The sequence below is a fragment of the Grampus griseus genome (genome assembly GCF_964374135.1).
Source record: "Grampus griseus genome assembly, chromosome: 6".
Lineage (NCBI taxonomy): Eukaryota > Metazoa > Chordata > Mammalia > Artiodactyla > Delphinidae > Grampus > Grampus griseus.
This window is the reverse complement of record NC_139000.1, coordinates 106,471,267-106,496,672: the sequence shown is the minus strand read 5'-3', so window position 1 is coordinate 106,496,672 and position 25,406 is coordinate 106,471,267. Positions and strand designations below refer to the sequence as shown.

General features: G+C 53.8%; 1 protein-coding gene across 1 annotated transcript in view; it reads left to right on the top strand.

Annotated features, from left to right (window-relative positions):
* Positions 1-25,406, top strand: part of XKR6 (XK related 6) — a gene marked incomplete at both ends in the record, with an annotated part of 270,622 nt that overhangs the window by 218,049 nt on the left and 27,167 nt on the right. The gene's annotated exons all lie outside the window — the stretch shown is intronic.

The following is a 25,406-nucleotide window of genomic DNA, read 5'->3' as shown; positions in this document are numbered from 1 at the left end:
ACCAATCACTCAGGGGTCTCTTCGGAATGCAGATCCTGGTTCAGGAGATGTAGGGCCTGAGAGTCTGCATTTCTAACCAGCTCCTGGGTGATGCTGACACCGCTGGTCCCAAGACCACGCTTGTGTAGAACCACCTAGACCGGTGGTTCTCAGGCTTGCCTGTGCATTGTAATCACCTGGGGAGCTCTGAACACGAAGGGGCCTGTACCCCACCCCCCGAGATCAGCGTGCAGCCTGAGCACAGGAAGTGTTCCCTGGGTGATTCTAATGTGCAGTGAACGGTTAAGAACTGCTGCCCTAGCCCAGCGCTTCTCAAAACGTCAGGGTGCATCAGAATCGCCTGGAGGGCTCGCTCAAACCCAGATTCTTGAGCCCCGCCCCCAGAGATGCTATTCTCGAGGTTCTGAGAGCAGGGCCTGAGAACTCGCGTGCCTAACGGATGTCTAGGCGGTGCCAACCGTGCTGGTAGAGGCCTGTGCTCTGAGTGGCAAGGTTGTGCCCGCCAGCGTCTCAAAGGGTGGTCCCTGGGTGAGCAGCACCTTTGGGAACTTGTTAGAAATGCAGATTCTCGGGCCCCACCCCAGACACACTGAATCCGAAACTCTGGGGGTGGGGCCCAGCAGTCTGTATTTTAGCAGCCCTCTCCTCACCCGCCAGGCAATACTGATGCACTCTGAAGTTTGAGAGCCCCCGCTGTAGACCTTTAGGCATCACTGCACCTGAAAAGGATCCCGGCTCCATCTGCCCAGCTTGGGCTGAAAGGTGAGCTTGGTGCCCTGGAGGAAGCCTAGTACTCGGGATGCGGAAGATGATTCTTTGGTTCCCAGGGAGCCAGGCGGCCCACACCTGCTGGGCGTGAGACAGCACCACATGGAAATCAGAAGTGCCTCTGCTTGGCCCAGACCAGATGCATCACAAGCTTCTCTCCATCGTCTGAACTGTCAGAAGCAAGAACATCTGTTAAATTGTTCTCACTTTCATGTTCTGTGCGGAGTAAGAGTTAAATTGCCAAATGCTGTCAGACAGCCTTCTGTTGCCCCGGCAACACCCTGCAGCTGCTGGAGAGGGAGAGATGGTGCTTTCAGGCCCCAAGCCCTCACTCCCCCATGTCTCAAGTGAGCTGTTTGTTGTCCTGGTTTTCCTTCTGGAAAGAGCGTAATCCAGAACGGCTCCCACAGGGCCCCTGAGTGCCTGCGATTATCCTGTAAAATGACCAGAAAGCCAGAAGGATAGCCATATTCTTGTATTCTTCCTCCCTGCGTCCATACAGCAAATTATCCGTGTGCACAGGCGCTGTGCTAGGTGCCAGCGGTCCACAGCGAGCCCGGCAGCTTCTCGTGTAGGAGTGTCTGTGGGCCCTCAGAGCCCTCAGGGACCACGGTGCTTAGGGAGGGGTGTGTGTCATGATTGTTTTCCTGCCCCGAACGTGGGAAATCTGGGGTCCTGTGACTGGGAACTGTGCCTCCACCTGTGCCTTTGTGCCTCTGGGGCTGAGCTCCGGCCCTGAGCAAGGCTGTGTCTTCAGGACAGACCTGGGGGTTCAGTGTGCTCAGTCCTGCAGAGCTGAGAAGACCGGTGTCCTGGGAGCCCCCTCCGGAGGCCGTGGGGTGGAGGGTTCAGAGAATCAGCCACTCATGTCTCCCACAACTGCCTCTCCATGCAGGCTGTCTCCTGGGACACATAGATGCAGCCCTGCACCGGGGAGGTTAGTTGGGACAGTGAATGCAGCCCAGGCACCCAGGAGAAGGTTCTCAGAGTTCACAGACCGCAGGTGGTACGCTGGGCTGATGCCTGAGGGCTGGGGACGCCCTCCCGTCTGTGGATTCTGGGTGGCTGGGATGCCCCACCTGGGGTACCAGGCACACTGGGCTCTTCCACCACTACTGACTCTGCAGCCACTGAAGGTTGGGGGTGGGAGCGTAGCAGGAGATGGTGGAATTCTAAGATCGACTGCGTCTCTGCTCTGTGCCACTCACTGTGCTGGATGGTTCACACACTGCGCACAGCCACCCTCTGAGCGGGTACTACGTTGCCCATTACAGAGACACAGAAACGAAGGCTTAGAGAGGGGTCCAGTAGCTTCCCCAGTGGCACGTGGCTGTGAGCTAGGAGGTGAATTCCCGACTGACCTCAACGTTCATTTTCTACTCATTTCATTCACTGAATGAATGATTAAGAGCCTACTTTGCACCAGGCACTGTGGTAGGTGCTGGGGATTCACACCAAGCAGAACTCCCTGCCCTCGTGCCGTGATATCCTAGTGAGGGCAGACTGACAGTAAACAGGTACCTAAGTGAAGTCGTGGGAATAGGAGAGATAGTAAAGATGGCTTGGAGAAAAGTAAAGCAGAAAAGGGGACGAGGAGTGTTTGGCGGGGGCTGGGGGGTGGGGGGCAGGGAGCTGCGCTTTGAAATGGGGTGGTCGGGAGAGGCCTCGCTGATACACAGGCCTGAAGGGGAGAGCTGTGTGTGCCTCTGGGGAAAGAGTGTTGCAGGCAGAGAGAGCAGGTAGTGCAAAGACCCTGAGGCAGGAGCAGGCTTGAGAGCACCTGTGGGACTAAAGCCAAATGAGTGAGGGGGAGAGGTGGGCAAGGACACGAGGAAGCAGGGGGCTTTTGTTGAGTCCGTGGCCGTGTGCCTCTGAGTGAGTAGGAGGCTGTACTGGGTATTCAGTCTACCGTAGGGGCCCAGGGTGGTTGCGGGGGGACCAGTGAGGATGCCCAGGTTCAAAGGGCAGTCGTTACTTAGAAATTCAGACAGGGGCCAAAACAGATCCTATCTGCTTCAACAACAGGATATATCAGCTTAAATATAGGGGAGCAGGGGAGATAAGTGCTATTGCACCAAATCCCCTTGCAGGTTCCAAAGAGGCAAAATATAAAAAGAAATAATAATACACGTGCACCCTCCAGAGAAAGTCCTCCCTGGCCCACAGCTTCAGAAGGAGGCAGTGAAGCCCTTCTCCCTCTTAGAGCACCAGGGGGCATCCCTCTGAGGGTTGCTACAGCCGAACTCCCAACCCCTCAGTGGCAAATTGGGCTGAAGAGAGAGTTGGGGGGCTGTAGAAATGTAGCAGGAGACTGCGTCACCCAAAGCGGGTTGAGGAACTGAGTCGCACTGGGCGATTTAATAACCTCTCCACCGTATGATAATATTATGCTTCGGAAAACAGCATGTAAGCCTACTTATGGTTTGCATTTTCTTACCTCTTAAAAAAGATTGAAAATATGTCCCCTCTGTGCTCTCAGAAGGTACCCCCTGCTCGCCACTCGGGCACCAACCCCCGACCACCAGAAGTGAAAGTGGCAGTTAAACCAAGATCCTTCGTTGTACTTCAGAGAGCAGTGCAGGCAGGGCAGCACTTAAGGGAGAAGGTGCTTGACACTCTCCCCTGAATAAAAGGTACCGCTTTTACTCTAGAAAGGTGGTGTGTAATTAGACATGCATTTGTATCTGATGAGTGAGAAATGCCCCCATTTTATCACCAGTGAAATAACTATTCTTGTGGCCCTTGGCATGATGAGAGGTCCCAGCCACAGTCCCTGGCCTTCCTTCTTTCTCTCGAGACACCCACACCCTCACGTTAAAAAAGTGAAAAGAGGCAACTCGGAGAACACATTTCCTGTTTTCCAGCCCCCTGGGCCAGGGTGATCCTGATGGTACGCTGGAGCCGTTTCCATCCTCCATCCAGGTGGGTCCCTGTGCATGAGGTTCTGCCCGAAGGGGCAGTCTTGAAATTCTCCTGGGTTTCTTCATTTATTCGCTCATCGGAGGTTTCCTGTTTCTCCCTCCACGTGTCAGCGGTGTCTGCATTCCGGCTCATAGCGAGTCCCACCCCTGACTCCTGTTTCTGCCGCCGGCCCCGGCCAGGCTGGTAGGAAGTCACACGGCTTTCGGTCTAAAAGCCGTTCTGTGTCATGACGTCTGTCCTCCCTACTGCCCACCGTCACTCACACCACTGCCCTCTCTTGTCTAGAATGTGGCCAAGAGCCAATTGGCTACCCCGTGGCACCCAGCTTCCCCGCTGGTGGGCACACAAAAGACAGAGCCAGCTTCTTAACTAGTAGATTGGATCTTGCCACTTTGCCGTTTAAATCTTATCATTCTAAAGCCTTCCCTTTTTACTTAGGAAAAAACCCACCTTCTTGTGGGGGCTCATGGGTCACCTCTGCTTTCCTCTCTGACCTCGTGTCATGGTGTTTGCTGTCCCCTGCTCACCGTGCCTCAGCCATTCCGGGGACCTGGGCCCTCACCCTGCCCTCTGCCCGCAGCGTTCTTGCCCTGGACCTCAGGTCTCAGGACACGTGTCCCTTCCTCAGAGAGACCTTCTTATTGGTCAGTCCAACCTGGGCACGCCCAGGCATTCCCTGTCACATGGCCCTAGTTTTGTTCTCTTGATGCCAGCTGTATCCCAAGCGCCTAGAGCAACTCCTGCTGTGTATCAGGCTCTTAAATACTATTTGTTGAAGGTGTGAGTGGTTAAATGGTTGAGGGAGTGAGAGTGAGTGAAAATTCAGGCCTTGGGACGTGACGCGGCTTTGATGTCAGACCCGAAATTCTGATTCTCTGTGACCTTGGACACATCCTTTGACACCTCTGAGCCTCTGCTTCCTTATCTGTAAATGGAGAACAACCCTCCCTCGCTGGACTATTTTGGGGATCAAATCAGATAACCATGCCTCAGTGGCAGACCCATGGTGGAAATTCACAAGATTTCTTTCCCTTCCCCTCCAGCAGAGGTGCAGGGTTACTCCCTGATCAAAGGAAAGGCCTCAGCTCACGCTCTAATCTGCTTCTCTCCTGCCTTTGGGAGCATGTGAATCCTTTCCCCGGGACTGGGCTGTCAAGGGTATGCCTCTAATACTGCGTGATAGTCATGGGTTAATGGGTTTGAGGCTTCCCTTGACATCCTGGAAACTATACCTGGACCCACCTCCCTGGGAAGAGATCTGTGTGTACTCCCCATCAGGAGGCAGCCTGGACCTCGGGCAGGTTGAAGACAGGGCCCAGACGACGTGAGGTGAGCAGGGCGCCAGGGCACAAAGTAAGGAGGCCGTCACTCTTGGGGCTGTGCAAGGGCAGGGTCGCACCTGAGAGCGGGGGACACCTTGAATTCTCTCCCTTCACCCCTCATGGCTCCAGCCATTTGTTTGGAAGGGACCCTGAGAAGGACCTCCCACCCATTCCTGCCCCTGGAACGCGGGGTATCCAGCTCCGTAGACGGTTGACTCTTCTGTGTCTTCCTCCTGTCTTCTCTGAACTGGGTGGTACGGACTGAAGGCTTGTGTCCCCCCGCAAAAGTCATGTGTCGAAGCACTAACTCCTAAGGCAATGGCATCCTGATTTGGGAGGTAATGAGGTTTAAGTGAGACCATGAGGGTGGGGCCCCTGTGACGGGATTGTGTCCTTATAAGAAGAGGAGGAGACCAGAGCTCTGTTTCTCCACCGTGTGAGGACACAGTGAGAAGGTCGCCATCTGCAAGCCAGGAGGGGAGCCCTCACCAAGACCTGAGCCTGCTGGCACCTTGATCTTGGACTTCCCAGCCTCCAGAATGTGAGAAATGATGTCTGTCTGTTGTTTAAGTGCTCCCCGCAACTGCAGTCTACGGTATTTGGTTAGAGCAGTCCCAGCTGATGGAGACGGTGGGCAAGACCGGTCTCCCTATAATGTCGATCCATTGCTCCCTGCCCTCTGGGGTCACAGGGGACAGGGGGCAGCAGAGGGAGCCCAGTTCCTCTGTCATTTCTGCAGTCTCCATGCCAAGCTCACTGCAGAGGGGTGAGAGGAGAGGCACCGGAGGAACCCTTCAGCCATCCTGGAGGGTGGGGAAAGCCACGTGGACTGTCCTTATCCCTGCGTGAGTCCACGTGCAGGAGCCCCAGAGCAAGTGGAGCCCAGGGTGAGCAGGCAAGGTGGTCAGAACTCAGGGTATCAGCACCCCACTTCTGGCAGCAGGAGCCCTGGAGAGGGGTGTCCTCCGGCCTCCGGGAAGTTTGGGGCCCCTTCTTGGGCTTAATGTTTTCCCGTTGAAGCATAGACGTGTCTTTTGCACAGAAGGAGGGACCCGTTTCCCAAAGCAGGTGCTGCTTCCAGGCCTGGCTGCCCAGCCCTCAGGGCAGGATGCCCACAGCACAGTCATCATTCCTGACGCCTCCCCTGTGTCCCGTCTCCAGGGACTCTCAGACTTGGTGTTACTTTCTCAGCTGCGCGCCTCGTGCCTTGTGGGATAGAGACGAAGGAGTGAGTCAGCCCGTGCAAAGATGAGAAATTGCAGCTGAAACGGTACCGCCTTTGTCAGCTAGTGACCGGCCTGCTTCTCCATCTGGAAATGGAGAACGGGGGTGGGAGTGGCCTCAGCTCTTCCCACCCCTGCTTCTGCGACTCTCACCCCTGACAGCAGCGGGCACGCCCCTTCCCAGGTGACAGACGTCTCCGAAACTGCCCGTCCTGCCAATGGATATTCGTGTCTTGGGATGACCCCCGCCCAGAATAACTCTCCGTGGGCCCTTCTGGGAGAATGGTGTCACCCACCAGGCAGCTCATTGTCACTTTTGATGTAACCACGTGAAGCACAGTGAAAACCAAGATGAACGTCCTAATCACATAATTACATTAGTGCCGGCTCCAAAGAGTCAGCAGGCTCCCCGAGTCCCAGGGTTCGGTCCCGTTTCCCAGGCTCCTCACAGATGGCACGTATAGAACATTCCTTTTCCAGACGACTTGCCTTGGTTATCATCCAGGCAGGGGAACTGAATCTCATGGAAGGGCTGTGCAGAGTCCACTTGGAGACTATTTTGAGATTCAGGGGTTAGATAAGCAGGGGCTAAGAGCCATTTAGATCTCTAGCCTGACGCAAATGAGGGAAACTGAGGCCCAGAAAGGGCGAGTGACTTACCCAAGGTCACACAGCACATCCCTGGACCAACGGACTTTACAAATCACCATGATTTCTTCCACTTGTTTTGGTCTAGTACATATAGGAAACGTCTGTGTTTAATTACGAATCTAACTATAATAACTTTTTTTTAGCAGTTAAAAAATCAGCTTAAAAAAAGAACAATCTACTGGGGTTCATTCTGAGATTAGGTATACTTGTCGGCTCTTCATGTGGTTTAGTTCAAGTTTCTGGACCAAACACGACCAATTCTGATCTGAATGGATTTCCTCAGTCTCCAGTTCGGCTGGTTCGGAGGAGGGAAGGAGAGGCCTGCCCTGGGTTGGGGTGAAGGTCCCCCTTGGCGAGCCCCATCCTACCCTGGCAGTGGGACTGGACGCCAGGGAGGGATGGAAACACGCCACGGAGGGAGAGTGGGCCTCGGCAGGTGGAGTCTCCATCTGTCCAGCCGCCCGTCTCATCTCTTCTTCCTGTCAGTGACTGTGGCATCGGTACCCCAGGGCCTGCCTGTCTGTCTCCTGGGAGGCCGCCAGACGTTAACACTTAATCCCTCAGTCGCTGGGAGCCTGTCACTGCCAAGGGGGAGTGAGCGGGGTAGGGGACACGCAGGGGACCTCAGGTCTGCTTCTGGAAGCTCCCTTCAGGCCTGCGATGCCCAGCTGAGTGGAAGGACCTGTCTGGAGGGAATGGGGTCTTCCTTCCCATGGGGACGCAGCTGTGAGAGAGGCCTCACCTGTACCCAAGAAGCTGAAGGCAGTTTAATTGCAAATTCTGGTCCAGTCTCTCTCCCCACCCGCCAGTGGGGTGGAGGTGGTGCGGGAGATGCAGAGGGGGCAGCGGCCACTTTGTGGCGGATTTTGGCCGTGGCCCCTTTCTTTGGCCCCTGCTGCTTTCTCCTGGGAAGCCCCCTGCCTGGCTGAGAACCCCTCACCCCCTGGGGCTTGCCTGGCCTCTCGGCGCCAAGGTGGGAAGAGCTGTCCTTCCAGTGGTGTGTGCACATCACTGCCTGAGTGTCCCTCCTGCCCTCAGGTGAGCTCTCTGCCCCTTGGGAGATGTCTCCTTCGAGTGTGGGGCAGGCTCGCTCCTGCCTCGTAGAAAGGGTAGAGCTGGCGCCCCAGGGCCAAGAAGATGGACCCCAAGTCAGGGCTAGAGGCGTGACAAGCTGCCACCCAGCCAGGTGGGTGGTGCAGAAAGTAAAGGGGAGTGAAGGCAAGCCAGTGACCACTGGGTTGAGGGGGGTGATCTGTCCCCCAGGCCCCAGAGGAAGGTTCTGCAGCTTTCCTTTCCAGCCGGAGGCAAATTGTGAGAGTAACATGGTAGCCAGCTCTCCTGCCCGCCCCCTTCCCCCCCATAGCGCCTGACCCCAGAAGAGGACCCGTGAGAGGAGGCAGAAGACGGCAGAGAAATGCAGGCCGGGAGCTAGGAGACCTGGGCTGCATCACAGCCAGGCTCTTCTCTTGGAGCCTCAGTTTTCTTTGTCTGCAAAGGAATTGGTTGGATTTCTGCCCCTTCTGCCTCTAACTCTCTGTTGTTCTTACAAAGCAAGACAGGATATGCTACCTCCTTTGGCTTAAGTCAAAGGAATGACTGTCTTAACAGCAGGAAGGGGGCCGGAATTTGAACCCCTGAGTTCAGAGCCCCTTCACCCACATTCTGCACCCACCCACCTCCTTGCCAGACGACCACAGGGCCGGCACTCGCCCAGAAACCGTCAGCTGAAGGAACAAACAGAGATGCCCCTTCTCTATGGACGGTCCTAGGACTCCATTAGTTTGCCAGGACTTCATGACAAAGTGCCACAGACCGGGGACTTAAACAACAAGAACTTATCTTCTCATCGTTCCAGAGGCTGGAAGCCTGAGATCAGGTGCCAGCAGGGCTGGTTTCTGCTGAAGCCTCTCTTCCTGGCTCGTGAATGGCTGCCTGCTCCCTGTGTCCTCACGCGGCCCTCTGTCTGGTCCGGGTGAGCACAGAGGGCGAGATCGCTGGTGTCTCCTCCTCTTCTTATAAGGACTCCAGTCCCATCAGGTTAGGGACCTCATTGAACCTTAACCACCTCCTTCATTGCCCTGCCTTCAGATGCGGTGGGGGTGAGGGCTTCGACATATGAATCGGGGGCGGGAGGACACAGCTCAGTCCCTGACAGCCGCCTCCTTGCTGTGTCCTCACATGGTCACCCCTTAGTCTGTGTGTTACCTGTGTCCTAATCTCCTCTTCTTACAAGGACACCTGTCACATTGGATTAAGGTCCACTCCTATGGCCTCATTTTACCTTAATTTCCTCTTTAAAGATCTTATCTGCAAATATACTCACAGTCAGAGGGGTTAGGACTTCAATATACACAGTTTAGCTCATAACAGAGTCCTAGGCAGACATTTCTGGGAGTGACTTCCCTGTAAACAGGGTGACAGTACTCCAGGGTGATGATGATGATGGACGGGGCTGCGGGGAGGTAGCAGGAGCAGGGAGCCACGTGGCTAAGGAGGGTGATCTTGGAGACGCCAGAAGACCAGCCTGGGCTGCTGTGCCTGACCTCAGGTCTTGGTAGGTGAGAGTCAGTGAGGCAACCTCACGGCCTCGGTGTTCTCATCTGTAGCAGGGGAATGATGAAGCCCACCTTGCCTGTGTCACAGACACACAGGAAACGGGACAGTATGATGCGCTGCGTACACTGGTTGCTCTGTCTGCTTGGGGGAAACACGTGTCTTTTGGGTTCAAGGACGAATTTTTGTGGCTGGTCAGATGGACTCTTCTCTACAGAAAGGTGGCTTTGGAGCGAGGCAAGGCCATTCTTCGCATAGAAGGAAGGATGGGGGGAGGCGGGGGACATGGCCCATGCTGCGACGACGGGAACCCTTTGGGACGCCAGGAGCCATCATTCCTTTTATTTGAAACATTCCTCTCCCTTGTTTGGAGGGATAGTACCTTAAGCCACTGTCATCTTAGTGTGAATTAGCTTGATCATTTTCTCTTCTGTGACAAAAGGAATTTGAAGAACACGAGTCCCGACTCTGGGCTAAGGGGGGTGGGCCGGGAATGAGGAGATGGGCTCCCGGCTGGCCCCTGTGGGCTCCTGCAGGGGTTCCAGGAGCCTTGCTAAGCTGCGTCAGTGGGGAACTTGGGCAGCAGTGATCCAACGAGCTGCGAGAGACCCGCTTGAACAACGGGGTGACTTTTCCAGTGCTTTCCCGGGGGCGATCCACCGCTGATCCATCCATTGATTTAACCAAGACTCATTCATTCATTCACGCACAGAAATTAACCGAGCACCAGCCGCGAGCCTGGCCCCGTGTGGCCCAGTCCTTGCTCTAGGAGCTCACGTTCTCATGAAGGAGGCAAAGGAAAAGCAAAACAAGCAACACAAAATTACAAGTACGATAGAGTGTGCTGAGCGCCACGGTGACAGGTGCCGGGGCGGGAGGGGAACAGAGAGGGTGCCACACACTCCCCAGGGGAGCGGAGGGGAGGGGAGGAATCGGACAATTCCCAGAAGGGATGTTGGGGCTGGGTATTGAATAATGAGGAGTGAAAGGGAGAAGGGCAACCCAGGAGGCCACAGAGCGTGAACAAGGGAGTGAGGAAGGGTTTGGCCCTGGACGTGTTGAGGAGGGTGTCTTGGGATGGCCAGGAGGGAGGTGCTGGGGCAGGTGGCTCAGGAGTCAGGAGCCCACTTCCTCTCTGGGACTGCGGGGGGGACGGGACAGGGGAGTCTCAGCCACCCCAGCCCGACCTTGCTGGCCTGCTGGGCCTGTCGTTCTCAGACAGCTGTGGCATCAGTGCCGGGCTCTGCCCAGTGGGACCCTCTGCAGGGCCAGGAGGGGCAGGGAGGTCTCACCCAGCGCTCGTGAGGTCCAGGCAGTGCGAATCCAGTGAAAGCTGCTGACTGACAGCTGCGAGAGACTAGCACCCAAATGGGGGGCCTGTAGCACCGACCTGGTCACCCCGTTCAGCCAGCATCAGCCAGAGCTGCTGGGTCCCTGCCAGGGTCTGGGCTGGCTGCCGCAGGGTCACAAGCATGGGAGACGGGGCCACTAAGCTCCTGGAGCTTATAGCTGCTGGCCCAGGGATGGTACTAGATGCAGAGTGATGGGCACAGTGACCCCATGCAGTCCCTGTCCCGGGCCCCTTTCACTGTGAGAAGGACCATGGATCTGTGGAGGGCTGGGCCCAGCATCTTGGCCCCACCCTCTTGCCCAGGGGCCAAGGGAATCACTGCACGGCCACTGTGCCCCTCCCAGCATTTTGACAAGTTATCCACATTGAAATGAACATGCAGGACTGCATGGAAAGAGGAGGTGGCCAGCGGGGGCAGAGACCAGGAGCTCATCCTGCCTCTGTCACACTGAACCTTGGACAAGCCTCTTTGAACCCCAGTTCCTTCTCTATAGAAGGGGAGCCCCAGACTAGCTCACTCCATGTCTGGCATCTCTCTGGGTGTCTGTCAGGGAAACAGGAGCCACACGGCTCGGGTTCCCCTCCCAACTCTGCCACCTACCACTTGTGTGACCTTAGGCAAGTTATCTGACTTCCTTGTGCCTCAGTTTCTTCATCTGTAAAGTGGGACTATGATAGAACCTATCTCACAGGTCACGTTAAGTGAATTAATACACACAAGGCACTTAGACCTGCATCTGACATAGGTCTCCACTCAATAAATGTTAGAAGGCAGAGAGAGAGTGAGAGAGACAATCTTGAAAAAGAATGACAAAGCTGGAGTAATTAAACTTCCTGTTTTCCAACCTTACTACAAAGCTATAGTAAACAAAATAGTGGTGCTGTCATAAAGGCAGACATGTAGGTCAATGGAACAGAATTGTCCAGAAATAAATCCTTACATTTATGTGCAGTTGATATTTGTCAAGGGTTCCAAGACAGTTAAATGCGGAGAGAATATTCTTTTCAGCAAATGGTGCTGGGACAGCCAGCTCTCTACAAGCAAAAGAATGAACTTGGGCCTTACTTTACATCTTACATAAAGACCAACTTCAGTGGGTCATCGGCCTAAACATAAGAGCTATAACTATAATACTCTCAGAAGAAGCCACAGAAATAAATCTTCATGGCCTGGGGTTAGGCAAAACCTTCTTAGACGTGACACCAAAAGCACAAGTGACAAAAGAAAAAATAGACAAATTGGACTTCATCAAAATTAAAAACTTTTGTGCTTCAGAGGACATCGTCAAGAAAGTGAAAAGACAAGCTACAGGATGGGAGAAGATATTTGCAAATCATATATCTGATAAGGGACTAGTCTCCAGATTACACAGAGAACTTTTACAAATCAGTAATAAAGAGATGAATAAGCCAATTAATAAAGGACAAAAGATCTGAATGAACATTTTGCCAAAGAAGATATACAAATGGCCAATAAGCATATGAAAAGATACTCAACATCATTAGTCATTAGGGAAATTCAAGTGAAAATCACAAGATACCACTTCACACCCATGAGGATGACTAAAATTAAAGACAGCTAATAACAAACGTTGACAAGGATATGGAGAAATTAGAGCCCTCCTGCATTGCTGGTGGGAATGTAAAATGGTGCAGCCACTCTGGAAAATTGTCTGGCAGTTCCGCAAAAAGTTAAACCTAGAGTTACTATATGACCCAGCAATTCCACTCCTAGTTCTGTACCCAAGAGAACTGAAAACACATGTCCACACAAACATTTGTACATGAATGTTCACAGTAGCATTGTTCATAATAACCAAAAAGTGGAAACAACCCAAATGTCCATCAACCAATATATGGATAAACAAAGGGTAGTATATCCATGTAATGGAATATTATTCAGTAATAGAGAGGACTAGAGTACTGACACATGCTACAGTGTGGCTGGACCTTGAAAACAGTGTGCTACGTGAGAGAAGCCAGACACCGAGGGACACATATTACATGATTCGATGTATAGGAAGTGCCCTGGGTAGGCAAAGCCATAGAGACAGAAAGTAGACTAGTGCTTGCCAGCTGCTGTGGTATGAGGGGTGGGGAGTGAGTGATATTGGGTCTGGAATTTCTTTCTGGGGTGATGGAAATGTTCTGCAATTAGGTAGCAGTGTTGGGCTGGCCTGGAGGCAGGTGGGGCTGAGGCACGGGGTGGGAGCTCTGGAAAGGCCTGAGACTGGCTCACAGAGGCAGTGGGAGGCCATGCTGGGGACCTGTGCTGAGCCCAGAGGAGAAAGACACACCTGTACATCTGGCCCTTCTCCTTCCCAGCCACCCAGTCCCAGTTCCAATTCACGCTGAAGCTGATCCCAGTTTCTTAGGGGCTGGATGCCCACTCCTCGCTCTGACCCCCTCCCTGGGCTCAGGCTCCCCACACCCAGCTCAGTTTGGTAAGGAGGAAACCTCGTCCCTCCAGTGAGCTCCCCACCAAGGCCCCCTACCATGCACGGCCCATTTCACGCTGGACCAAGCAACAGTGGACCGTGGAGGGGCACAGGGCTCCTGGACATCCCAGCACGTGCAGATGTCCATCGGGGTCCCCTGCCCAGGAGGCGCTCGACAGCCTCCTCCCTGAGGACGTCACCCGAGCAGGGAGCACAGGTCGGGCTGCATGTCCCCAGGGGAAGGTCAGTTCTGGTCCCAAATGCCATTGATGGCCAGTAGATATGGAGTGAGATGAGGGGCGGTAAAGGCCACGTGGCCAGGCTTCTCATTTTACAGGTGAGGACACTGGGGTCCTGAGAGGTCGAGGGACTTGTGTAAGGAGGTGGAGAGACCGGGTCACAAAGATCAGAAGGGAACAGTGCGATGTGTAATACACAAGAAGCTACTACTGTTATTGGGCACTAAAACCAAGTTCCTCGGTGATGATCCCCAGGTCATCCCGTCTCCCCGCATGCCTGCCCAGCCTGCAGACCCGCCGCGTTCCTGCAGCCCCTGCCCAAGCCCGTTCCCGTCTCGGAGTTGTGGACCATCTGTTCCTTCTGCATGGCTGGGCCCCTGGCTCCACGCCTGCGCACACGCACCCACGCGCATTCCGCCGTCTCTATCCCGGGGCTTTGTTCGCGCCAGGCACTTACCACCCCGGGGATGATGTTACATAATTATTTGCTCCTTTGTTTATTGTCTGCCTCCACCTGGAACATGAGTTCAAGGGCTGGGGCCTGAGATGCCGTGTTCTCCAGGCTTCCCGAGTACCTGGTACGAGGGACTGCGCAGGGTAGCTGTCCCTGGGGAAGCTGGTGGACTCTGGTTGGGTAGCTCGTGGCGGTTTTGAAGACACCATCACAGGGAGACAGTAGAGCATGCTGCTTTGGTTCTGGGGCTGAATCCCAGCTCTTCCATCCTTGCTGTGTTACCTTGGGCAGGTAACATACCATCTCTGGGTCAACCTCAGATTGCTCATGTATAGAATACCACAATAACAGTACCTGCCTGATGGGGCAGCTAGCTATGAGGGCTGTGTAAGGTGGCCCATGAGAAACTTCTAGCAAACTGCCTGCCTTGTAGAAAACGTCCAACAATTACTCATGGGCAACCTTGGGAGGGGAATGGTTTGGCCTGCGAGCGAAGGGTCTGTGGTGCCGTTCAGCTGTATCATACGCTTTTGCATCTCAAATTCTGTTCAGGATGTGCTGAGGTATGAATTAATGAATAATTAAGCATTCTCTGTCTGAGGCTAGGCTTTATAGTCTTGTTACATATTCTTAGACCGAGACTTGTACGGACGTATCACTTCCTTCATTTGCACCTGCAGGAAATCAAAAGCGAAGCCACAAGAGACCCTTATCCCCATTTCATGGATGACGCGATTGGTGCTTAAGATGTTGACGTGATTCTGGCCATCTCAGGCCTGGTCAGTGGGGATGACAGAAAAGGCCTGGGCCCCTGGGCCCTGTTGCAGCCACCCTCTGCCCTGCCTGGGGCTGCTGGCCCAGGGAGGATGCTCTACTCTCACAGGCTCCTAGGAGGGGCGCTTGCTGCGTCCTGGTCTCGGGAGCCCCTGGGGGCTGAGGCATCTGAGACTGGGCTGAGAGGGTGCCCTGTGCCACACTGGCTTCAGGGGGCACCCTGTTAGCAGGGCCTAGAGGGTCTGGGGACTGAGAGCAAAGAGAAGCCCCCATACTACCCACTGGCCAGGCCGAGACCGCCTGCAGGAGGCAGCGGAATCCCACCCTCCCCCGCTCAGAAGCCGTTCCTCTCTCTCAGCATTGGCCTCCTCTGGTCCCAGCCACCCCCTCCCCATCCATCCTACCGTCTGTCCGTCCGTCCATCCATCCATCCATCCATGGGCTAGGGAGGATGGCAAGGTGAGAACAACCCAGCTCGTGACCTCAGAAGGCTCCCAATTTCAGCCCCATTAGAAAGATCCAGGAGAGGGCCATGGTGGAGGAACCGTAAGCTCAGCCTGTGCGCCCTGGGTCAAGGCAGGCGACACTGGGAAAGGGGCTTGTGGCTGTAGAATTGGTCCCTTTGGTAGCTGAGGTTCCGCCCAGACTTCACTTCCTCCTGGAACCTTCCTCACTCGCCCACATTGGGTTAGGAGCTCCTCTTCTGTGCTCAGAGCCCCTCCTGCTTCAGGGTACAGTCCGTAGCCTCTGGCCCTTGACTCTGTGTCGTTGGATGAGTTATTTATGCCCATGTGTTTCAGTTTCTTCATCTGCAAAGTGGGGGTAACAATAGATGCGCCGTGTTCAGTAGCATCGTTCCACTTAGCCTTAGGTGCCCTTGCCTGTCTCCCTGCTGGATGGGAGCTCCTTTGGGGCCCGATTGCACCTGGCTCTGTGTCCAGCACGTGGGAGGCCTCCTGAACTCCTGTCAGGTGACTGTTCCATGAACGACATGCCCTCCCGGCCACAAGAGCAAGAGGTCAGAGCCGCAGGGAGGGGACTGGGCCCAGGGCTGGGCCCCCGCACTTACAGCCTGTGCCCTGTGCTGCTGGGGGCCACCGCCTTCTGCCCTGACTGCAGGGGAGACTCCAGACCACTCCTGGCTGGAACCTTAAGAAGGTGACGAGGAAAGGTCAGTGCAGGTGTGTCGGAGGGAGCGGCGAGTGTACACAAACAGAGAGAGAAACCAGAGAGCCATTGTATTGTTTATTATTCTTCTTAAGCCCCGTCTGGTGTGGGCCTGAGAGGTAGTGCCACTGCCTGAAAGCAGGGGATCTGGTGAGATGGACCCAGAAAGCGCCCCCCACCCCCCGCAGCAGGTGATCTGAGCTCAAGGCCAGACGCTGCCTCCCAGCCCACCCTCCCCCAGCCCAGGTGGAAACGGCCAGCTCTCAGCCTGCCTACATGTATGAGGTGTTGCCCCGCCTCTGTGGCCTCGTCCCAGGCACTGCAGCCGTCACCAAGATGGGCCCGGCCCCCTGCAGGCCATGGAGCAGTTAGAGAGAGTCTGCACGGCTGCCCCCTTGGACGTGGAGATCCGGAAAGAAGTTAGAAATGATCGTTCAGCTCTTTACGGATGGGGAGGCTGGGGTCGGGTAAGGGGGACAGAGCCCCTTGCCAGGCTCTAAAGCCAGTCACCTGCAGAGGCAGCCCTGGCTGCCGGGCGTCCTTTCAGCCCAGTGCTCTTCCTACATCCCCTGTGTCCCCAGCAGCTCACTGGGACACCGTCGCGGAGAGAGCAGCACGAGTGTGGGCTCACACAGCGAACTCTGGCCTGGGTGCCCTCTCTCGTGTCTGACTTTGGCGGCCTCCCGGGGAGGCTGGACTGCCCAGGGCGTTGGTAAGAGAGCTGGGCTTGGGCATCACCTGGAGATGGCCTCTAAGATGTGGAAACGTCACTGGCCTCACTCCTGGTGCAGTGCAAACTCGACTAAATGTCACCTTCTATTCCTATTTCTAGCCTGCTTCCCTGAAAATCTCCAGGAAGCAGCACACGTGATGTTGTCTGGCTTCCCAGAGTGGGGATGGGGACCTGAATACAGAAGTGGGCTTGGAGGGGCAGAGGCTGCTCTCCCGGGCAGCCCTGAGCCTCTCCCATGCAGGAGAGTAGCCTGCAGGGGGGTTTGGGGGGGGTGTCCAAGAGGAGATGGCCCAGGTCCTCCAGGGTGACCACTGATCTGGAAAGATCTCTGGGAAGCAGACCAGGCCCTACGAGGCCTGTGAGGTCAAGGTAGTGCCAGGGCCTGAGAGTTCATCTGGTCTTACCTGCTCATTTCACTGAGAAGGAAACACGGGGGAGGAACGTCCCCAAGGCCACAGAGCCAGGACATGGTGGCAGCAGGACACAGTAGAAGAGCCTTGAAGCCAGGGTCAAACCCATCAGTGAGTGGCCCCATGGCTTCCTCCTCGACCCATCCCTCACCCTCCAAGGGCAGCATTCACAGCTGGAAGGCAGTTTCCGGAGCCTAAACCACTAACCATGCCCGACACTGGTGCAGAGATTGTATCTCCCGTGGGTCAGAGAGGCAGCATGATGCAGAGGAAGGACACGGGGACTCGGGCTGGGTCCCCCGTGCCTGGCGCAGTGCCTGGCGTGCAAGAGGGGTGTACATCTGGGAGGGGGCTGGATTGCAGCAGTGAAGCCCTCCTGAGAGTCTGAAAGGGACAAGTTCAGGGCACATGAAAGGACAAGACGGCCCACAAGGAGAATAAGCCCCAAGAGGTAGTATCAGGAAACCAGAACACCTCCTTGAACGTTTCAGATAAATTCGTTTGCCGCAGACCCAGTATGGGCTAGAAAAGGGGCGCTGGGACATGCTAGCCACACCCTGCACGAGAGGCTTATGACAAAGGCACGGGCGTGGCCTCCTGCCAAGTGCCCAGGGTTCCTCAGGGCCGCTGCCCTGGGGCAGGCTCATGTTTATATGTTGATCGCGTGATTCAGAGCTCCAACCGAGGTGCATGTGGCTTTACTGCGGGCCACTGGATCCCCGTCAAGGTCATGAGGTACTTTGTCTTGTTTTCGTTTTCAATTTTTAAATTAATTTCTTTTGGAGTCTAGCTGCTTTACAATGTTGTGTTAGTTTCTACTGTACAGCAAGATGAATCAGCTATACATATTCGTACGTATGCGTCTTCTTTGGATTTCCTTCCCGTTTAGGTCTCCACAGTGCATTAAGTAGAGCTCCCCGTGCCATACAGTATGTTCTCATTCGTTGTCTATTTTATACATAGCATCAATAGTGTGTATGTGTCAATCCCGATCTCCCAGTTCCTCCCACCTCCCTTCCCCCTTGGTATCCATACATTTGTTCTCTACGTCTGTGTCTCTGTTTCTGCTTTGCAAATAAGATCCTCTATACCATTTTGCTAGATTCCACACATATGCGTTAATATACGATTTTTGCCTTGGTTGTGAGGTACTTTGAACACACACTAATGTGTCCTTTTTTGGGTGGAGCCGACCTCCTCCCAAACTGCTCAGGCAGCTGGGTGTGGACCGGCTGCCTCGGATCGAGCAAATCCGCTGCACCAGGATGCAGGCAGAGCAGCACGGGCTGGGCCGTGGTCAGAGTCTTCAGTTCTAGTCTGGGGGAAGGTGAAACGGGCTTTCCCACGGTGGGCACTGCAGTGGTTCCAACTCAAAGCAGAAAAGCACAAGGGCGGCGCCAGTGATGGGCTTGCTCTCTTGGTTGGAAAGAGTCTGTGCCAGCTGGAGAGAGGAATGCAGTCACGCATTCATCCAGGACTGGGGACTCAGCTGGCCAGAGAGGGAGGCTTGAAGACAACTTAGGGGTGGGGGGAAGAAGAACAGGAGAGAGGGCCCCAGGTTCTGCCACTGCTGCTCCCGGAGGATCCAGGCTGACCTGAGCTTTGAGAAGAGGGGGGCTTTCCTTACACCTGCCCCGCAAGGTTGGACTATAAACTTCCTAGAGGACAAGGATTTTACTAGCAGCCTGCCCAGTCGCTTCATGCATTCATGAGACAAACACCAAGTGCCCACCGAGTGTCTGACAGTGTGCCATGCACCAGGTATGCAAAGATAAACCCAAACTGCAAAACTTTGGTCTTGGGCTTCCCTGGTGGCTCCGTGGTTAAGAATCCGCCTGTCAATGCAGGGGACACGGGTTCGAGCCCTGGTCTGGGAAGATCCCACATACCGCGGAGCAACTAAGCCCGTGCACCACAACTACTGAGCCTGCGCTCTGGAGCCCGCGAGCCATAACTACTGAGCCCATGTGCCACAACTACTGAAGCCCACGTGCCTAGAGCCCATGCTCCACAACAAGAGAAGCTACTGCAATGAGAAGCCCGTGCACCGCAACGAAGAGTAGCCCCCGCTCGGCAACAGACCCAACACAGCCAAAAAATAAAGAAAAAACAAGCAAAAAACCCCCCAAACGCGTTGGTCTCTGTCCTTCTGGGAGTTTATAAGGGGGAACAAAAAGCATTTCTCCAACATGTAGGTTTGCAAAGGTGTTTTGATTTTTTAAATCAGGTTTCTTGCAGAGTCTCAGAGAAGGAGCAGTAGCCCAGGCCCCACTGTGCCGGTGGGAAAATGAGGCTGGTGGGGAAGTTTCCACCCACGTTCTGCTGTGCTGAGCCCTGGGGTGTTGAGGGATGCTTAGGCCACCTTGCCACCAAGACCCTATATCCAGGAAGACTACCAGTGGTACCCACTGCAGCCACCTCCCTTCCCTGAAGCTTTGTGGAGCTTTTCTCTGCTATCTCCCCTGGGCCCGGCAAAGCCATGCCATTTCACGCCTGCTTTCTCGGATGCGTGCCCCAAGCCGGCCACCACTGCTCAGCTGATGTCAGATGCTGGAGAGAAGGGCTAAAAATAGCTCCGATTTGATGTGCTGCTCTCGGGGGCTGAGCTGGCAGCTGGCCCCTCCATCTTTCCTACACGCTGAAGGCATCTCAGCTGGAGTTGGGGGGGTGGGCGGGAATGTGAGGTGGGGAATCAGAGGGGCTTCCGGGCCAGCCTGGCAGTGGAAGGTTGCAGAGTCCATTCTCAGACTCAGAAAGAGCCCATGGCCCACAGCCAGGGCTGCATTGGTGCACTGTTCCTGCTGTGCCAGCTTGGGGGCCCCTTGAGCCACCCAGACCTGCATTTGGGTGGTTTGAGGGGGTCCTCGGCTAGGACTTGTGTATGAACACACACATGTGTGCCCAAGTGGACACTGGGTACACCGCGCTGCGCCTACGATAAATTGAGAGGACACTTGCAGCCCCTGTGCTCCGTGAGTTGCGAACCTCTGCCATCTGACAGCCCCGTAGCTTTGCTTCTCTCTGAAACTGTCCAGAGAGGGGCAAAAAACCTGCCTCGTTGTAACTTATCCCGTCAGGCTGGTTGGTAAGTTATCTCTTGTCTCCAACCCAAATCCTTCCTGATTTAATTGTGCTCCTTGCACCCATTCGGGTCGTCTGCCTCGGGGAACATGTATTTTACGTATTTGAAGGTAGTGTTGCAGGCATCTCTTTGGTCAAATGAGACCGTCAGAGTAGGGGACAAATTCACCTTAGCGCCTCTGATTTGATGTTTACTATGGTGGGCTGGGGGCAGCGGCTGTACAGACGTCCCTCCTGGGGGTTAAGATCTGGCTGGAGACGCATCTCTGTACGTAAGTGACTCCAGTACAGCGTGGGCTGCGAGGAGAGCTGTAACAGGGGAGGGGAGGGGTTCTAGGGGTGGAAAACAGGCGTGTAGCACAGCCAAACAAATCGAGGCTGAAATTTGGCTTTCCAACTTGGCATGCCATTTAACCCCTCTGAGCCTCAGTTTTCTGATGTGTAAAATGGGGCTAATAATCTAATTCATAGAATTGTGGAAAGAAGTAAGTGAACTGAGGAGAGAGGGAATGAGAGAAAGATAAGGAACAGGAGAGTATAGTGTTCTGGGTTGGAAGCACCCTCTCTGAGTCCAGCAGCCTGGTACGAGTCTCGGTAGTGGCGTCCTCAGGTGCTTCAGTTTCTTCATCTGTACATGACTGTAAGGTTCTCATGTTAAATGACTTAATACATGTAGAGAGTTTACACTGTGTCTGGTTTGTAGGGAGAACCCAGTAAATGGAAGCTATTACTATACTGAGGACCCAGTATAAGGGGAGGATGGGAGGGAAATACTTGGACGTAGGCATGGGGTAAGGCACGTGGGGAGAGCTGGGCCTGGCCCAGGGGTGGCTGCTTGGGCATGGAAACAACAGAAGCAAAGACACAGAGATGGGCACATGCTGGGAAGGTCTGGGATGGGAGGGCCATCACGTGTGGCCAGGGGTCGGGGGCAGGTGTGGGGCGGGGGAAGGCAGGAGACTGGCCTGGCTGCACAGCCAATAGGGAGCCACCCAGGTTACTGAGTCCAGGTTAGCCTTGATTTCCTCATCTGTAACATGGGAATGGCGATGATAATAACCTGGCAGATGCTTGCAAGCTGAACCCTGATCCTGTCTGCGACAGCTCGGATGCTGGTGCCCCTGAGATCTGTGATGGTCTGGAAGAGCTTGAAGGACTTTTCTCTATCCTGACCTGGGACCACAGGGAACAGCCGCGGGGGTTCCTACCTGGGCACAGAATCTACGTCATGCAGGTGGGAGCACAACCTTTTTGACATAGCAGCCTTGGAGACCCCGTTAACGCCTGGTGACCCAGCTCAGCAGTCCTCAGCGGGTGACAAGCCCCAGACTGACAAGGTTCCTGCACAAGCCCCATGTAGCCCGGGACCCTGAAACCTCCCCCACCCCCCTTTTGGGCCACTTTCTTCTACAGCCACTGCATGGCCACCTGGCCCTAGATCCCTGGGATGTGGTCAGCAATGGAATGGACACAAGGGGGGAGCTCCTTCACCCCTCAAAAGATGGACCAGATGAGAGTGCAGATCACACAACATCACAGTAGCCCTCAGTGCCTTTGCTGCAACCACAAGTCAGGATTCCCGAATCAATCAGGCACAGGTGGAGGTGAAGCGGGACAAGTGTGAACAGGGCTGGGGGCTGCGCACGTTCAGATGTCAGTGAACCCTCGGGTGCTTCGGTGGCAGCTGGCCCAGCTCTGTCCTTGGTGTCGGGGGCAGGATGCTGTCTGACTGGTAGCTGCAGTGCCCCGTCCTCTCTAGGGTGGGTTCCCAGCTACCAGGAAGTGATGCGCGTTTGGCTTTCCTCTGTGCCTGCTGTGATGACAGCGGATGGTCGGGGCAGGCAGGGACCCACCCCCTCAGGGATCTGGGGTTGGATCATGTTGACACAGGGATGTGATCATGGGCTACAGGTGTCTCTACAGGTGGAGCCCTGGACGTGTGCAGTGTGTTCGTGTGCGTGGTGGTTGGTGCATGTGTGTCTGTGTGGTGTTTGTGTGGAGTGTTCATGTAGGTGGTGTGTGTGTGGCTGTGAGAGTGTGTTCCACGCCCACCCAGGATAAGGGTCCAATGCCCCTGGAGGTGTGGCTGCTTATATTGAAATACAACAAAAATATAGAGGTATTTTTAAAATTGAAGCATAGTTGACTTACAACATTATATTCGTTTCAGGTATATAGAAGAGTAATTTGATATCTTTATAGATTATACTCTGAACAGAGTAATTATAAAGTATTGACAGTATTCCCTGTGCTGAGCGTTGCGTCCTTGTGATGCAAGGGGCTCTTAATCCCCTTCACCTATCTTGCCCCTCCTGTCCCCTTAAGGGAGCTAATTTAAGTGGTAGGTATGTTTTTAAATTTCAATTTCCAATTGTTCATTAGTAGTCTACAGAAATATATTTAATTTTTATATGCTGACCTTGTATCATGAGACTTTGCTTAACTTGCCAATTAGTTCTAGGAGCTTTTTGTGTATATTTCTTGGGATTTTCTATCTAGACAATCATGTCATTTACAAATAGGGACAGTTTTATTTCGTTCCTTGCAGTTTGTATATACTTTCTTTTTCCTGATTTATTGTACTGACTGGGACTTCTAGTATGATGTTGAATAGGGGTGAGCTTAGACATTTTTGCCTTATTCCTGATCTCAAGAGGAAAGAAATCAGTCTTTTTATCATTAAGTGTGATATTAACTGTTAATTTTTTTTTTTCTTTTGGCCTCACTGCATGGCATGCAGGATCTTAGTTCCCTGCCCAGGGATCAAACCCACACCCCCTGCGGTGGAAGCGCGGAGTCCTAACCACTGGACCACCAGGGAATTCCCTGTTAATTTTTATAGCTATCCTTCATCTATGTCAGGTTAAGGAAGTTCTTTTCTATTTCTAGTTTGCTGAGAGTTTAAAAACAGAATGGATGTTGAATTCTGTCAGATGCTTTCTTTCTGCATCAGTTAATGTGATATGTGGTTTTTCTTGTTAATATCATTGATTACATTTATTGATTTCTGAATATAGAATCAGCCTTACATTTCCAAGATAAACTCCAGTTGGCTATGGAATATCATTCTTTCTGTATATCACTGGATTTGTTTTGCTAGTATTTTGTTGAAGATATTTGCACCTATGTTTATAAGGGATATTATCTGTAGTTTTATTTTCTTGTATGTGTCTGGCTTTGATAGAGTAATGCTGACTTCATAAAGTGAACAGAGAAGTGTTCTTTCCTCTTTTATTTTTTTTGGGGAAAAAAGTGTGTAGAATCGGGCTAGTTCTACTTTAAATGTTTGGTAGACTACTTTTTTTCTTAAAGCGAATTCTCTAAGCTTCAGGCCCCACAAAACCTAGACTCAGTCCTGTTTGGGGCTTTGAGGATGAGTTGCTGTCCACAATCGGAGATTTCAAAATGCTGCTTCAGGGGCCTATAGGTCCAGACAGGTGAAATTATTCAGCCTCCTGCTTTTGCAGAAATCACTCATTTCCCTTAGATTTAGGCAGAGCTATAGCTGACTCCCAATGGGGTAACACGATTTGGGCAAGACCTCTGATTCGCCTGAACCATGACTGACTGTGTGACTTTGGGGAAATCACTTATCCTCTCTGAGTCTCAGATGAACCAACGGGAAAAAGATGACAAATGTGTCTCCTTCACAGAGCTGCTATAAAAGTGAAAATGTGCTCAAAAAACTATAGAGAGTTCTCCTGGAGGTATAAGGAACTTTAAACAGTTCCATGGTTTACAAAGTAAGGGGAGGATACAGACTTGGAAGGAGAATAGAGTGGACGGAAGGAAAGACAGGAGGAGAGCCCCTTTGGGGGGGGGGCATCTATTTGCTCAGCCTGTCCTAGGGTCCTACTCTGGGCCAGGCATTGTATAGATGAGGACACTGAGGCTCCCTGAGGGTAGGAGATGTTCCCCAAGGCAACCCAGCCAGTGACAGACCTGGAAGAGAGCCCAGGTGTTGGGGGCAAACAGTGATTTTCCACTGGAGTGAAGGGAGCAAGTTGGACCAAGTTTAAAAGAGAAGGGACAACTGGTCTACCTCTGAGGGGGCGTGTGGGTAGGAGTTGAAAAGCACTGGCCCCAAAGCAGACTGCTGGGCTTGAAGCCCTCCTCAACCCCTTACTTAGCTGGGTAGACTGAAGCACATTTCTCAACCTCAGTGCTTCCGTTTACCATATGTTGAAGTGAGGGTAATAGTGCATCTACCCCATACATTTGTTGGAAGGATTAAATGAGCTAATAAGTACAAAATGCTCAGAACAGTGCCCGGTACATATATATGAGCGCCACATAAACAGGGGTATTATCTGTAAAGATGCTAGGCCATCCTTAAGGCTCTAAGAAGCCACAGAAGGATGGAGTTAACGAAAGGTAGGCAGAAGCTTAGAGGTCCTCCCGTCCGCCCTCTGTTTTGGATGAATCCAGCAGGCCCGGCCTCGGGGGTGACTCGCCCAAGGTCGTGCAGCCCTGCAGACCATAGGCCAGGCCCAGCTTTCCTGAGTCCTCACTCCATGGGGACACGCTGTACCCCTGCTTTTAGATCCGTGCGTTTCATGATTCTTAGGAGAGAATGGTGTGACAGGAGGCTACACAAAATCCAGGCGGAAGCAATTCAGGAGGAGGAGAGTTGCGTGTCTTCTCTCCCGCACTACCTTTCCCGGGGGAGGTGAGCTTTCTGGAACCTGCCAGGGAAGGGGAGAAGGTAAGGGAGCAGCAACCCACCGTGTGTCGCCTGCAGATGCCGGGCTTTCCCATGGGGACTCGTCACACCTGGGCCTGCCCCCAGGCCTCGCCTGCTGCCCCCTGCACCCCAACGCTGCCATCGCGTCGGAAGGTGCAGGCCTTAGGGGGCCGCTAGCTGGGGATGAGATCAGTGCGCGGAGCAGCCTTCCTGCGTGGCTTAGGGTCTGGCGCCACCTTGTGGCCACGGGCCAAGGCTGTCTTTGCACAGGGGCTGAAGGCTTAGCAGGAGGCCGCTGGCTGGGCGGGCGGAGAGATCACCTAGACCCACTGTGGACTTTACAAGGTCTACTGGGAACCCAAGGACTTAAGGATAGAAGAGAGGGGTGCAGGAGCCAGAGGGGGTGGAATAGGCCGAAGGCCCTTGATAGGGAATTTTGAACTGGACTCTGATTTAGCTCCTCCTCCACGGTGGGTGACTGTGTGAGCTGGTGTCCCTGCGAGGCAGGATTTCCAGTTTGGGTCTTGGACTCGATCCCAGTGCACTCTGGGCTCCTAGCATCTGTTTGCTCATCGGTGGGGAGAGGCTCTGGCTTTGTCCACTCCCACCCTCATCTACTCCCATATTTGGGGATGT